Source organism: Colossoma macropomum, unplaced genomic scaffold, assembly GCF_904425465.1.
Source record: "Colossoma macropomum unplaced genomic scaffold, Colossoma_macropomum, whole genome shotgun sequence".
Taxonomy (NCBI): Eukaryota; Metazoa; Chordata; class Actinopteri; order Characiformes; family Serrasalmidae; genus Colossoma; species Colossoma macropomum.
Window position 1 is genome coordinate 11,625,705 of NW_023494794.1, and position 13,287 is coordinate 11,638,991.

General features: G+C 38.4%; 1 protein-coding gene and 1 long non-coding RNA gene across 2 annotated transcripts in view; both read left to right on the plus strand.

Annotated features, from left to right (window-relative positions):
* The window catches only part of abl1 (c-abl oncogene 1, non-receptor tyrosine kinase), a 37,601-nt gene that overhangs the window by 2,324 nt on the left and 21,990 nt on the right, over nucleotides 1-13,287 (plus strand). The window lies entirely within an intron of this gene.
* On the plus strand, nucleotides 1,126-4,685 carry LOC118814534. The gene is made up of 2 exons (XR_005007736.1): nucleotides 1,126-3,418; nucleotides 3,592-4,685. It is a non-coding gene; the product is annotated as an uncharacterized LOC118814534 (long non-coding RNA).

A 13,287-nucleotide genomic window follows, 5' to 3' on the forward strand; every position in this document is an offset into this window, starting at 1 on the left:
TAAAATCCCGAGTAATGTTAGATAATGTTTTATTATCAATAATAATCGCAATAAACAGTTATTCATCAAGCAATATGGTTTTGGTTACTGTGGTTGCTAATCAGCATAATGGTTGAAGAATATTCCAATAACAGCAAATATTTTTAAAATACTTTGGTGCATTAATACAGTTCAGTTATTGTGGTGTGGTCATATACACAAAATGTGGTCTGTGCAAAAAGAATGCTTTTGCTTTTGAGGAAAGCTCAGCCAATCAGAAATTAAAACCAGAGTTGTGTTTTATGAATGTCATTGTTTTATAGCACTTGCCTAATCTGAGTTCTTTTTCATATAGTTTTTTTTTTTCCCTCAGGATTTAGGATACGTTGTCTTTGTCAGTCTTGAGTTATGATGTTAGCTCTAACTGGTAAAAATGTTGGCTTTGCAATTAGATCTGAGGAGATCCTGCTCTGCTGTGATGTGATCATAAAGCATGGTGTTTTTTTGCCCTTACTGTTATCAGTAATTTGGTGTGCACTAAAGCTGACATTGTTTACAGAATATAGCATAGGCTAATTCTAGTCTCACCAAATAAAAACTTTTTTCAAAAGACTTTAATCAGTGCAAAATTGTATATCCTGAATACGCAACCCTCATGAGTTCTTTATGAATCTAATAAAATACCACACAGTCTAATTCAAGATTTATATAAAAAAAAGCATAATGAAGTTTTTTTGAAATAAATAGCTTGAGTTTAACTTTGTTAACTGATTATCCAAAGCACTGCCTCAACCTTTGTTTTTGGAAAGCCTGGATGACTTTTACGTCCTGCTCTAGGATGCCTGTCCACATCGATCCATGACCTGGATGTGTGGGCTGGTGATAACAGGATCGGTGCTGACTCCCCTTTTGTTTGAGAGGCATACCAAGCCTGACTGTCCTCAGCAGTTCCTTCCCATAACATGACCATTGTCACGCCAGGCAGAAAGATCTCAGATTCTTGGATTCTGGCGAGTCTTCTTGCGCAACAGAAGTTTGATGGGTTGGGGGGGTGGGTTGGCAAAATAACAAAACCTCCTGCCAGCTGCCAGTAAGCAGAGAGAGAGCAGCGGCTTTTGTAAATTAACAAGAGGGTCAACAGTGGGATTATTTTCGTTGTCTTTTAGCGTTGTTCTCCTGAATGGAGCCGGAAGAGTTGCGAGGGGATATGAGTCACTGAGTGAGCACAGGGCCGTGTCAGCAATGTGATCCCGAGTGCTGTTACGGAGCCTACTCTGGTTGGAGTTGTCTCTCACCAAGCAGGTTAGAACTCCACTTGCTCTGTAGTGGGACAAGCAAAAACCTGTCTGACACATCCATGTATGTGTGCTCTATCCATCGGAGTACTGTGATGTTATACACTCGTACGAATAAAGGTGCTCTGGAGCAGTGCCATAGAGCAACCACTTTTGGTTCCCTAAAGACCTTTTCAGTAGATGTGTTTTCTTGTTTATATTTAGCATCACTCTGCAGAACCCTTTTTTACACTTTTTTTTTTAAGAGTGTCAAACCTAAAGTGCAAGGCAGTGATGGATAGCTAGAAAAATATTTTCCATATTTTTGTATGCAAGGTTCACTTTTTAAAAAAGGTGCTACTGAGAGTTATTTGAGTAATGCCATAGAAGAACTGTATAAGAAACTTCATATAATGTAAAGGTTCCAGAAGCATGGGGTGAGCAAACCTTTTGTCTTAGGGGGCCAAAGTGCGCTGTTTGTGGTGGGCCAAGAGCCAAAACGACAGAACAACATACAAAAAAAGAACATAGGTAGGCTTCATATTGTGTTTTTAAAAATCTTTCTATAACATTACACTATATTTTGTTACTAAAACCTCAAAAAGATAAGAATTTAGTAAGTTATGTATAGTATAAAAATGTTCTCTCATCGAGTGAGTAGGTGCTGTTAGGGTAACCGTCCTATTTCCCGTGGGCCACACTGTTCTATACCAATTGAAGATATCTTCCTAAATGTTTACATTACTTTGAGCTTCTTTAAACTTTAAAAATGTTCTTCACACTCACAATCACATTTATAAAAATTGTTCTCTAAGGAACCATCCTTTGAAATGTTCTTTAAGAAACTAAGAGTGGTTCTTCTATGGAATGACATAAAAAAAAACACTTTTAAGCCCCTTTGTTTTTAAGAGTGTAGGGTTGCAATAATGTGTTGACCAAGGCTATTAGTTGTCAGCAGTGCTGATTATGGAGAAATATTGGTGTGCCTTTTACTGAAATAAAAAAGCACTTTATGATGTTCATATGATACACACAGTCATTCCAACTGATCACAGGGCACGGTGGCTTCTGTTGATTCATTATGCCGTAAAAAAAGAAATTGATTGTCGTACAGACAGAAATTTAAATGATGGTGGCGCTGTGTCGGCCAAAGTGAGAAGAAAGGCGTAGTGGTTTGATTGTTCAATTATATCAGATGACACTTGTTAGATGAACTGATCATATAAACAATTGTTAGTTGCAGCCCACATGTCTTGTCTTCACGTTTTCAGGCATTTTTATACATGTAAAAACTTTTTTGTTAGTGGTGGACAAGCCTGCTCAGTTGACTTGAGTATGATCATGCATGTTGTATTTCATATGAAAGTTCATGCTAAAAGAGATACAGTTCTAAACCAAGCTCTGTTTGATGGATCTAGTCGTTATGGTAGTTCATGTCAGCCTAGTAGCGCAGTAGTACAGTACGGGTTATGGGAGTAGTTAATCACTGTAAAGTAAGAAGACACATCAGGATGATGGTTTTGGAATTGAAAAAGAAAGCAGTAACTGAAAGTTGATAAAGCTGTCTCATATAAGTGAGTAAGTAATCATTTTCTGAAGATGACGGAATTTGGATTTTCATTCATTCATCCCTGCAAGGTATTTACCTAAGCGGATTGTTATTTCTTTATCAGATTTTGGAGTGCTGTGCTATTGTATCGCCACTCTTAGCTTTGTGTTAGCTCTGTGCCCAGATTCCCCTCTAAGCCAACAGCTGTGCTAAACATGTATGGACTGTGGTGGAGTGGACCCTGGCGTTTCTCACTTTTTTTCCCCCCCTTTTTTGGCTGGAACTTGTGGAATCTGTACAGTCTAGACACCAAAGCTCCCCCATGATTCCTATGGGTCTTGGAGACATGGGTTTATTTTCGACTAGGGGGGTTGAGAGGCAGGCGTCTCCTGGTAAGATTTGCAACTCGTCTCGGCCAGCTGTTGGGTTACGGTGGCTTGCAGTGTCCTGGACATGTCGCCGCTACTCAAACCGCCGTTTTACAGCTACTGCTGTTGACACTGGATATGGACCGGACTAGGGTGTATCGTCATGGATTCCTTTTGTCTTTTAGAAATGCAGTTCAGTCTTGTACATATCTGTCTGCCTCACAGAAAAGTGAGAGTGGGGAAGTCCAGTAAGTGGCAGCTGCACTAGGTATCACTTGCTGTCTTTTTGATTTTGGCACCACTTTTTGTTTACCCTAAATTAAACTAACTGTAGAGTGAGTAAATTGTGTAATTCAAATGTTCTCCTCAAAATGTAATCTATTGACACTGCTTTATGCTTTTTACTTCTCTGTTTTGTAAGGAGAGTGAGATGATGTTTCAGGTCTGCAAAGATCACCACAACACAGCAGTGGTTACATGCTGATCACTGTGTTGGACACATCACTATCATAACCCGGCAATGTTAGCTGAACCAGAAGAAACAACCACACCGCTTCTGAACTACACACCTTCTACTCTACTTGTAATCTGCTTCTGTGGTAAAGTCAACCAGAAACAACACAGACTTTTTACCTTGCTACTTTACTATTCTTTAAAGAAAAACGGGCATTTCCAAAATAGTAATTGGACAGGAGAAGGCAAAAATGCAAGTTAATGGAAAAGTGTTTTATTCCAAGTGATATACTTTTATTGGTCCATTCGTCAAGAAATTGTAACAACGATGTGGCAATCCATCAAGGCGAATATTCTGTTAATTATGCCATTGAATGCAGAAGCATTGTTTGACCACTAGTTTTCATAAACAACAAATCAACGGCCCATACTGGCATTTATTAGTAAGCTGTGCAACATCATGGTTATAGTGATCATTTCTCATGATCCAAATTTTATTCAGAATATTATGAGAATATGAATTGTGAAACCAGTATTGAGAATAGAATAAAATCTACCCTCGTGTTGAGTGTATCCTTCCACCCGTTTTCATCGTTTCATTTAAAAGACGAAATTCTACCTTTCACTCCCAGATATCATCCATTGAAAATGCTCAGCTGGCTCAGACCCTCCCTGATACCATGTATTCAGAAACATCACAAAAATCATCTAAATCATTTTGATTTTAATCCATTTGACCTTTTATACTGGCTATGTGATGAGCAGTGTTTGCTCTTATAGTGCAGACTGGCCGCAAACAGTAAAAAAGAGGCATGTATAAAATACATTCCCGCAATTTTTTATGGACAAAATGGGCAAAAACTCATTGCCATGGTTTTCCCAGGGCATGAAGCAGGGTGAAATCGCTGTGAAATCACTTTGCCTCGAGTACAGCTTTCATTAAATGTCAAACACTTGGTGCATTAATATGTTACGCAATTGATGTGTGTGGTGATGTGTGTAGCCTGTATATGATATTTTACAATGCTTTGAACATGCCTAAACTACATTTCAAAACTGAAACTGTTTATAGTTACTGATACATAGCCCTTGAAACGATGATAAATGCACCCACATGTCAAAACAGTGCCAGAAATTCGTCCATTGCACATTTAAAAACTGGTTTAAAAACAAAAGCTTTGGAAAAATGTTCTGCTTTGCAGCTATACTGCTTTGCTTCTAGTATAAAACAAGATCGTGAGATTGCACTTCATTATTCTATTCTGTTGATATTATACACTTGCTGACCACTTTATTAGGCACATTATATTTACACTTTTTGTATAGATACATGTCATACTTGTGCAGTTACAGATTGTAGTCCCATCTTTTTCTCAGCATGATTTGTTTTCATCAACAGTCAGGAAACCTACGGGACCAGGTTTTTATTAGGTGCTGGGTCATTCTCAGCATTGCCTTGACACTGACATGGTAGTGGCATGTTAGTGAATGTATTTATTGCTGGTGTTTTTAAATCCAGTGTTTACTTAGGGTGTGTTTAAATTTGTAGTTTGGTTCCCTTGGTCTTGACCAAAGCAGAAAATGATACATTGTTGCATTTTATTTCTGGTTCACTTAGTTCATGTTCACACTGACTTCGACTTTGAAATCAAACTGAAAGATGTGGACCAAATGGGCAAAAACTCGTTGCCATGGTTTTCCCAGGGCATGAAGCAGGGTGAAATCATTGTGAAATCACTTTGCCTTGAGTACAGCTTTCATTAAATGTCAAACACTTGGTGCATTAATATGTTACGCACTTGATGTGTGTGGTGATGTATGTAGCCTGTATATGATATTTTACAATGCTTTGAACATGCCTAAACTACATTTCAAAACTGAAACTGTTTATAGTTACCGATTCAGAGCCCTTGAAACGATGATAAATGTACCCACATGTCAAATCAGTGCCAGAAATTCATCCATTGCACATTTAAACAACAATATATAGAGAGGAGATGACAGTATATTCTGTTTGGTCCATTTAGATATCTTTGGTTCATTTTGCATTCATGTTTGCAATGAACCGTGCCAGCGTTTGTTTGGAAGCGCACTTACATATTTTAACAAACTATGCTAACTCAGCAATTGCACCAGGGTTTGTTTTAATCAGAACAGATCTGCCAAATGTTGACATGCTCTTACTGTCCACATTTTTTGACAAACCTGTTGGTCCACCCAGCATGCTTGGGTAAGCTAAGCTCTAATATGTCATCAGCGGTCAGTTTTTGGCTACAGGATGCTATTTGCTGGATATTTTTGGTTGGTGGACTATTCTCAGTTGTTGTTTAAAGAGTTGGTTAAATGGCCACTACCATGTCAATGTGTCTGCAGTGCTGAGAATGATTCACCGCCCAAGTATTACCTGCCCTGTGTTGCTCCTGTGGGGGATCTGACTATTGATAATGGTACATTTAAAAGGAGGGGCTGACACTGAAGAGAAATAGAGTGCAAAATGCACCTATATGGTAAGTGAGGCTGATAAAATGGACAGTGAGTGTAGATATGAGGTAAGTGTGCCTAATAAAGTGGCCAGTGATGCGCACTAGGTATGAAGAATGTAATTGGCCTGTTTTTTTTTTTTTTCCTGAGGTTTTTAATGTGTGCTAGCCTACCACAGTACTTAACACATTTATGGTATCAAATATCATGATAGTAAGACATCCAAACGTCATGGTGTTGAATATTTCACACCACAACAACTTCAGTACATGTGCTGTATTTTTTTTTTTTCTGGTCTGGTCAGGTCCTGACCACCTGGAAAGCAGTTGTTGTAAGTTGTGACACTTGTGCACAAGGACTGACAAAAGCAGGTGCTCAAACCTTGGTGCCCTGAGGCTCCCAAAGCTCCCTGCATGCACTTCATAGCCTCACAAGCATGACCCCATAAACCTAGGCCCGTTCAACTCCTGGGGTTACTTACTGCAAGCTCTGCTGAGTCTGCTCAGCTCACTTTTCTGCTCTGCACTCTCATGCCATCATGGTTTTGCTAAGTTTTCTTTTTGCTGGATTGGGACCATGCATGTCAGGTTCAAGCCAGGTCCCACTGATTGACCATAATCTCTTCCCCTAAAGAGGTTAGCCCGCACCTTTTCTCAAGTGTTGTTAAATTACAGGGCACTTACTCGCAGAAATATTCACATTGTCCTAGTGCGCTAGACAGTCACTGAAAGAATAAAGTTTTTGGTTGTTTTAAGACCTTTTGTGAGCCACAAGATTATATCTTTTGGTATCGAAATGCGATTTTCAAAACACATTGAACTTACCAAGGGGTTCACTGGTGTTTTCTCTAAAACCTGATATCTGCGGTTTGAGAAAATAGTACACATTAAACCTAGTGAGTGATGACAAAGTTTGGAAGGCTAATGAGTTTAGTCTCAGTGACCATCTTATCCTAAGACCCTCTGGCACTCATATACCCATTGAAAAAGATCCACTTTTGTCTGAGCAGAAGTGCAGGCTCTTGAGTAATTCTGCCTGTTTTGAAGGCATAGTTGAACATGGGGCAAGCCACAGCAGTGGAGTCAGGAATGTGACCTCCTATGCATTCCTCTCAAGTCTCTCTCTCTGTGTCTTTCTCTCTCTGTCTCTCTCTCTCTCACTGTCTCACTTTCTTTCTCTCCACTGTCCTGTCTCTTACTCATTATAGCCAAATGCATAGCTATGTATTTAAAACAGAAATAAAATTACATGCTGAATACAAGGCTTAAAGTAAGACAGCACTTGCTTTTAGCTTTCTTTTTTGAACTAAAGAGAGCATTTGAGTTTACAGCTGATTGTTTTTCTAGTATGATATGTGTGTTTCAGTATTTGTATGTTAGGATTGTGTTATTTTTTGTTATCCAATGAGAAAAGTTAAACATGCAGTTCATATGTTTTCAGACTGAGCTGACATGGTCTGCTAATCAAATGATGAGCTATATGGAGGTGTTACAGTGTGTATGTTGAGCGCCATTTACTCCCATTCAGTGAAGACTCCATTGCAAGTGCCCTCTGCTGTTTAGCAGTCCTGTTTTTGATATAATGGGGGGAAATAGGAAGTGGCCAGGCTCCTCATAAACCAGCTCTGGTCAAACTCGAACAGTAAAAGGGCCATATTAAAAATCAGAACAGGCCACTGTTTATTTAAAATATGCCAAAACTGCAACAACAAAATAGGCTTTGAATACTTATACAAAAATAATTCTAAATAAAAAATAAATTGTTTTAGGTAGTTTTATTTTAAACTGCCTATTGTGTTTGACACATGGGTTTTAGCCTGATGATTTCTATTTTAGCCTCATAATTGATAGATAATGAACATTGTCAATGATGCTCATAAAAAAGTGGTGTCCCTTTCATCCAGCTGTTTTGTTTTTATTTATACTTTGTGGTTTTTATGTAATTTTGTGTATGTTAATATGTTTCGGGACAGTTTTGGGCTGTTCAGAAAAAATTAGTCTGGAGCGCTGGAAATGTGGTAGCGATAAATACTGTCATATTACCACCCCTGGTCTGACAGTATACCTTTCTATTGAAATATGTGAATTGTTCTTTGGCTGGGAATGAAGTGAAAAGCTTGGTGTATTCCTCCAGTCATATTTGCCTATTCATTGCATTTTTAAAAAAAAAACTTTTGAGCCATGCCAAAATAATCAAATCAAATTGAATTGTGGAGAAATTTGTGGTTTCATGATGCATTTCCTAAAGACAGGTTGCTCAATTATTTAATCCTGTTGGCTATGCAAAACTGTTTTGGTATCAACTGATCATGCTTCAGTTTTTAACCTGATATTTTCTTCCCGTGTCATTCTGCATGCGTATGTATGTGTGCACATGCACAAACGCAGAAAGCGCTGTCAGGGTCCACAGTACCACTCAGCAGCACAGCTGTTGTGCTGAGCTTTGCCCCTCTTGAACCCTTTCTTACCTATGATGTGAATTCCAGCCAGTGATAAAAATTCCGTCTAGTCACAGCTTGTTAATGCTAGGCTCTGTCCTTTTGGAATGCTGTGGTTGAAGATTCTTTTCAAATCTGCTCTCAGTTTAAAGCGATTTATTTATTTATTTACTAACTTTCTCAGAGAAGAAAAACAACTTAGGTTTTGTTTTTCCAAATATTGCTGCTGCCCCATCTTTTTGCCATTTTTTTTTTATTTTGTGCTTGTACAGGGTGTTTAAAGTGCTCTGTGATTATTAATAGGCATTAATTCTTGTGATTTTGGTCTTTGCATGGCAAAGTGCTTTTACATAGACTACTACAAATGGGTGTTAAAAGGAATCACATAAATTTTCTATGAGTGTTCTCAGAGTTCAGTGGCTGGAGTCTGACAGATATTCACGTTCACATAGAGTGTCTCAATAATCAAAGATTTTCAGAAGAGGTTTAATGCCACAGATTTTTTGTTTTAGGATTTGTTAGATTTTTTATATTTTAAGTGTTAAAAGTGTCTTGATTTTACGGAGTTCGAAAGTAACGAAATAAACACTAAAATTGCAGCCCCTAGAATTTATAAGTGACTCCAGAAAAAAAAAGCTCTAAAAATCCTTTGAGTGTGGTTGTGTGCATAAACCCACTTCCCCATCCCCTCCCACTTTACTCTGATCGGATGCAGCCAGATGCATAGTCTGCATTACTGAATTCACAAAAGGTGGCAAATGAGTAACCCTCAGAAGAGACCGAGCGGCTACCAGCCATCGATTCAAGTGTCTGTTTGTTGTGTCTCAAGTCCCTCGAGTGCCAGGTATTGCATTGTATGAAAGTAAACCCCTACTAAAAATCTGTCAGGTTCAACACGGCTTCAAGTAACAAGCCTTGTCATAGAAAAATCCTCAGTCTGAACAACAGAACTGAAGCCCTGAAATGCAGTGTTCAAAGGAAAGAAGCAACTTGAAACGATTGGTTAGTCTGTAGTTTGTATAGCAGCTGTGCTAACTAGCATAATAGCTAATCCAGCAAAGTGATCTGTAACTCACTAAAAATTAGCTAGATCAGCTGAAAACTTAAGGTAATTTAGCATTTGTGCTAGCTGGCATACTTGATGTCCAATCTACAAGCTATCCAGCTGTTTCCAGTTGTTTTGCCTCATACATTGCTTTTGCAATTTGTAGCTATTTTTCTGTCCATCAGATTGAAGGCTTTTCTGTACTAAAAGGGTTGTTATTTAAAGTCCCTCTCAAGGTGGAATTTCATGAGTCTTTAGTTTTGAGTCTGATTCAGGTACTCAAATCTGGTATCGGCATACTTTTTATTTATTTTTATTTTCTGTTAATGAATCAAAATCATTTGCCCCTGAACTTTCAAGTATGAGGACTTTCCTCAGAATAGTTATTTGGATGTACATGGTCAGTGGTGGAAGGATGATAACTGTCCACTGCAGCCTGTACTGGGAGGGTTGCTGGGCTTCAGCTGGTTTCATTTAACTTTGAGACACCACGAGAATGAGAGAGACTGAGAGAGAGAGAGCTCAACACTGCAACCACTGCCGCCACACTCTCCACTGGCCTCTACTGCTTCTGCCAAAACAACATCTGCAGGACATCCCACCATTGTCCCCCACATATAAAGGAGTCGAACCCTCTTGTCGCCTCTTATTGCAGTTAAATTACTTACAGTTCAACCAGCGCTGCTGGCGGCAAAATGTTCTGGTGAGGCACAGGCATAGTTGTTAATTTTAGGTTTTAAAATGGTACATTCTGTTAGGGTTTTTTTTTTTTTGGGAGATGCGTCAAAATAAACACTACTTTTGGAAAACAGTAGTTTGATATGTGACATAAATTATGTGGAATAACATATTGCTAAAGCTATTTTTGCAATTGTTTGTAATCCAAAGTAATGAATTTGATCTAAAACTTAAAATATCTAAGTTTGTTCTGTTTTTGTGTACTTCACATCAGCTTCCATAACTGTCGAACATTTAGTCTGATTTAAGTAGTTAACTTACCATGTAACTTGAAACATAGCATTGTTATGTAAACAGTTGTTAAGGTCCGCTGTTGCTTCCAGTCTCTAGAAAAGTGCTTGATGTGCATGTCTTGGGCTGTCTCTCTATTCTCTCACTAGTTCTGTATGTAGTGAATCGGTACACAGTGAATACAAATTCGGTCACTTGTTAAGTCTCTGGTAGCAGGTACTTCGGGACACTGGCAGTTCAATTACATGTGACACGGATGCGGAGACAGCACGGCACCAATAACATCGACTGAGAAGCTCTCCCATTGTGTTGTGCTTAGCCATTCTTTAATTTTTAGGATGGGATTCGTCATTTCATGAATGTTTTTGTTTCGTTTACTCCGAGACCCAGATACAGCCATGTGTCGGTCACACATACAAATGTTTAATGCAGTTAAGCCTTTCTTCATTTGATTAACACAGCTAACATAATGCTTCTTTCCAATAGTACTGGTATAAGGTTGTCCAGTGTTTTGTTAACGCCAGACTAACCATGGTTCATCCAAGCAATTTATTTCAGTGACATTTTCATCTGACCCTTTCAGTACAGATGTAAACTTAAAGCCTGTAACTGAAGATTTGTGAAGGGGCCTAAGTAGCCCATTAGCTGTTAGCTATTACTCTATAAGCAGGTCAGTCTGAAGCTGTTTGAGGTCTTTAAGACACACTCTTGGAGAACTTGCTTTGACTAAAGAGCTAGGATGGTTCCATTCTATTGGTGGGACAATGAAAATTTACAGCCCCATTTCCAAAAAAGTTGGGACGCTGTGCAAAATGTAAATTAAAACAAAATGCAATGATGTGCAAATCATTTAAACCCTGTATTTCATTGAAAATAGTACCAAGACAAGGTATCAAAAGTTGAAACTGAGAAATTTTCATCATTTTTTTTTTTATTTGCCCGTTTTGAATTTGATGCCAACAACACGTTCCAAAAAAGTTGGAATGGGGCAACAAAAGTCTGGTAAATTTGTGTATTGCTAAAAAAACACCTGATGGTTAATTGGCAACAGGTCGGTAACATGATTGGATATAAAAAGAGCATCCCAGAGAGGCTGAGTCTCTCAGAAGTAAAGATGAGGAGGGGTTCACCACTTTGTGAAAGACTGCACAAGCAAATAGTGCAACAATTCAAGAATAACGTTTCTCAATGTAAAATAGCAAAGAACATTTGCTTTTCATCATCTGCAGTACATAATAACATTAAAAGATTCAGAGAATCTTTTAGTAAAAATAGACAATGAATACATTATGAAATGAAAAATATGACAAAGGAGACCCTGGACTGTTGAAAAGCTGAAATCCTATATCAAACAAGAATGGGAAAACGTTTAACTTTCAAAACGTCAGCAGTTGGTCTTTGTAGTATTTTCCTTTAAAAATATGGTTTACATGATTTGCATTTCATTGCATTCTATGTTTATTTACATTCTGCACAGTGTTCCAGCTTTTTTTGGAAATGGGGTTATACTTCCAAATGATGATTTTCTACCTGTAGCCCCATTCACTTACTTTTCTACTGGGAAAACTCTGACTATTAGAGGTAGGCCTTCAGTTTGAACCAAAAATGAGGAAAACAACCACCTCTAAGATAATATTCATTTCTGCTGTCGTCCTTTGTAATTTTAGTAGTATGTTGCTGCTAAGCTAAAATTGATTAATAGTGATTCTTGTGAACTTTTTTGACATTTGAAGTTTGTACAAGACATTCCATGTTTGTTTTGTTTTTATTTCACAGTAATCATTAGACCTTCTCTGAAGGCCTAGAAGGCCCTGAGGGTACCCTGCTGATTTCTGGATGGCTTTTTTGTTAACTCTGACGTTATAAAGCTCATATGTGAATTGATTCTTCTAGTTTTGTTTTTATCCATCTAGCGAACAGTGACGGCTCTGGAGACATAGACATAGACTACTGAAATGTTACCCATAAACCATCTACCACTATTTACAGACCCAGCCTCTGTTATCCATCACAGAGTTGAGGTCATGTTAACTGTTTGAATGTTCAAAGTCATACGCACTCTGTCATCTTCTGCTGATCTTTATGTTATGAAGCTTTTGGGAAACGGGTCCTGCATGATGGGGCCCCAGCTCAGACCTTATCTTTTGTTCTCCATGCCTCTCTTAATTTGTTCCGTGTGATTTTGGGTCTGTTTGGTCTTGCCGTGTCAGCTAATGCATTGATTTGGGCACGCTAGCTTTGTAGATGAATTCTCTTTTCCAGGAATGTCAGCTGGACCATAAGGGTCAGTCATTTGAGGAGATGTTGAGTGTGTCAAGGAGATAGTCTGTGGTGTAATCCCAGTCTTTGACAATGTGATGTAATGTTATGACAAGATTAATTGGGCAAATGACTCTTTACGTCCTTGTCTTAATTAGGGTGCTTTTACGTTCCTTGTGTAGTCTTTTGTTTCGCCAGGGATTCTGAGCTGAAGCTGATCTGTTGTCTACTTCAGCATGCCATAAATATTTCAGTGCTGCAACTTATCATCTGAATAGTGTTGCATGCCATGTCCTGCTTCCATCATCTTATCTCTGTTTTGTTAACATACTGTCGAGTCCTAGAATAAGCAAATTTTGCATTGAGATAGGCCTTGGTGTTCGTGCCTAGACAAACCAAGTTGTCAAGGAAAAGCTTGCACCCTTATTTCCTGTGAAAAATACACTCAAGCACAAATACTATCTATAGCAGGA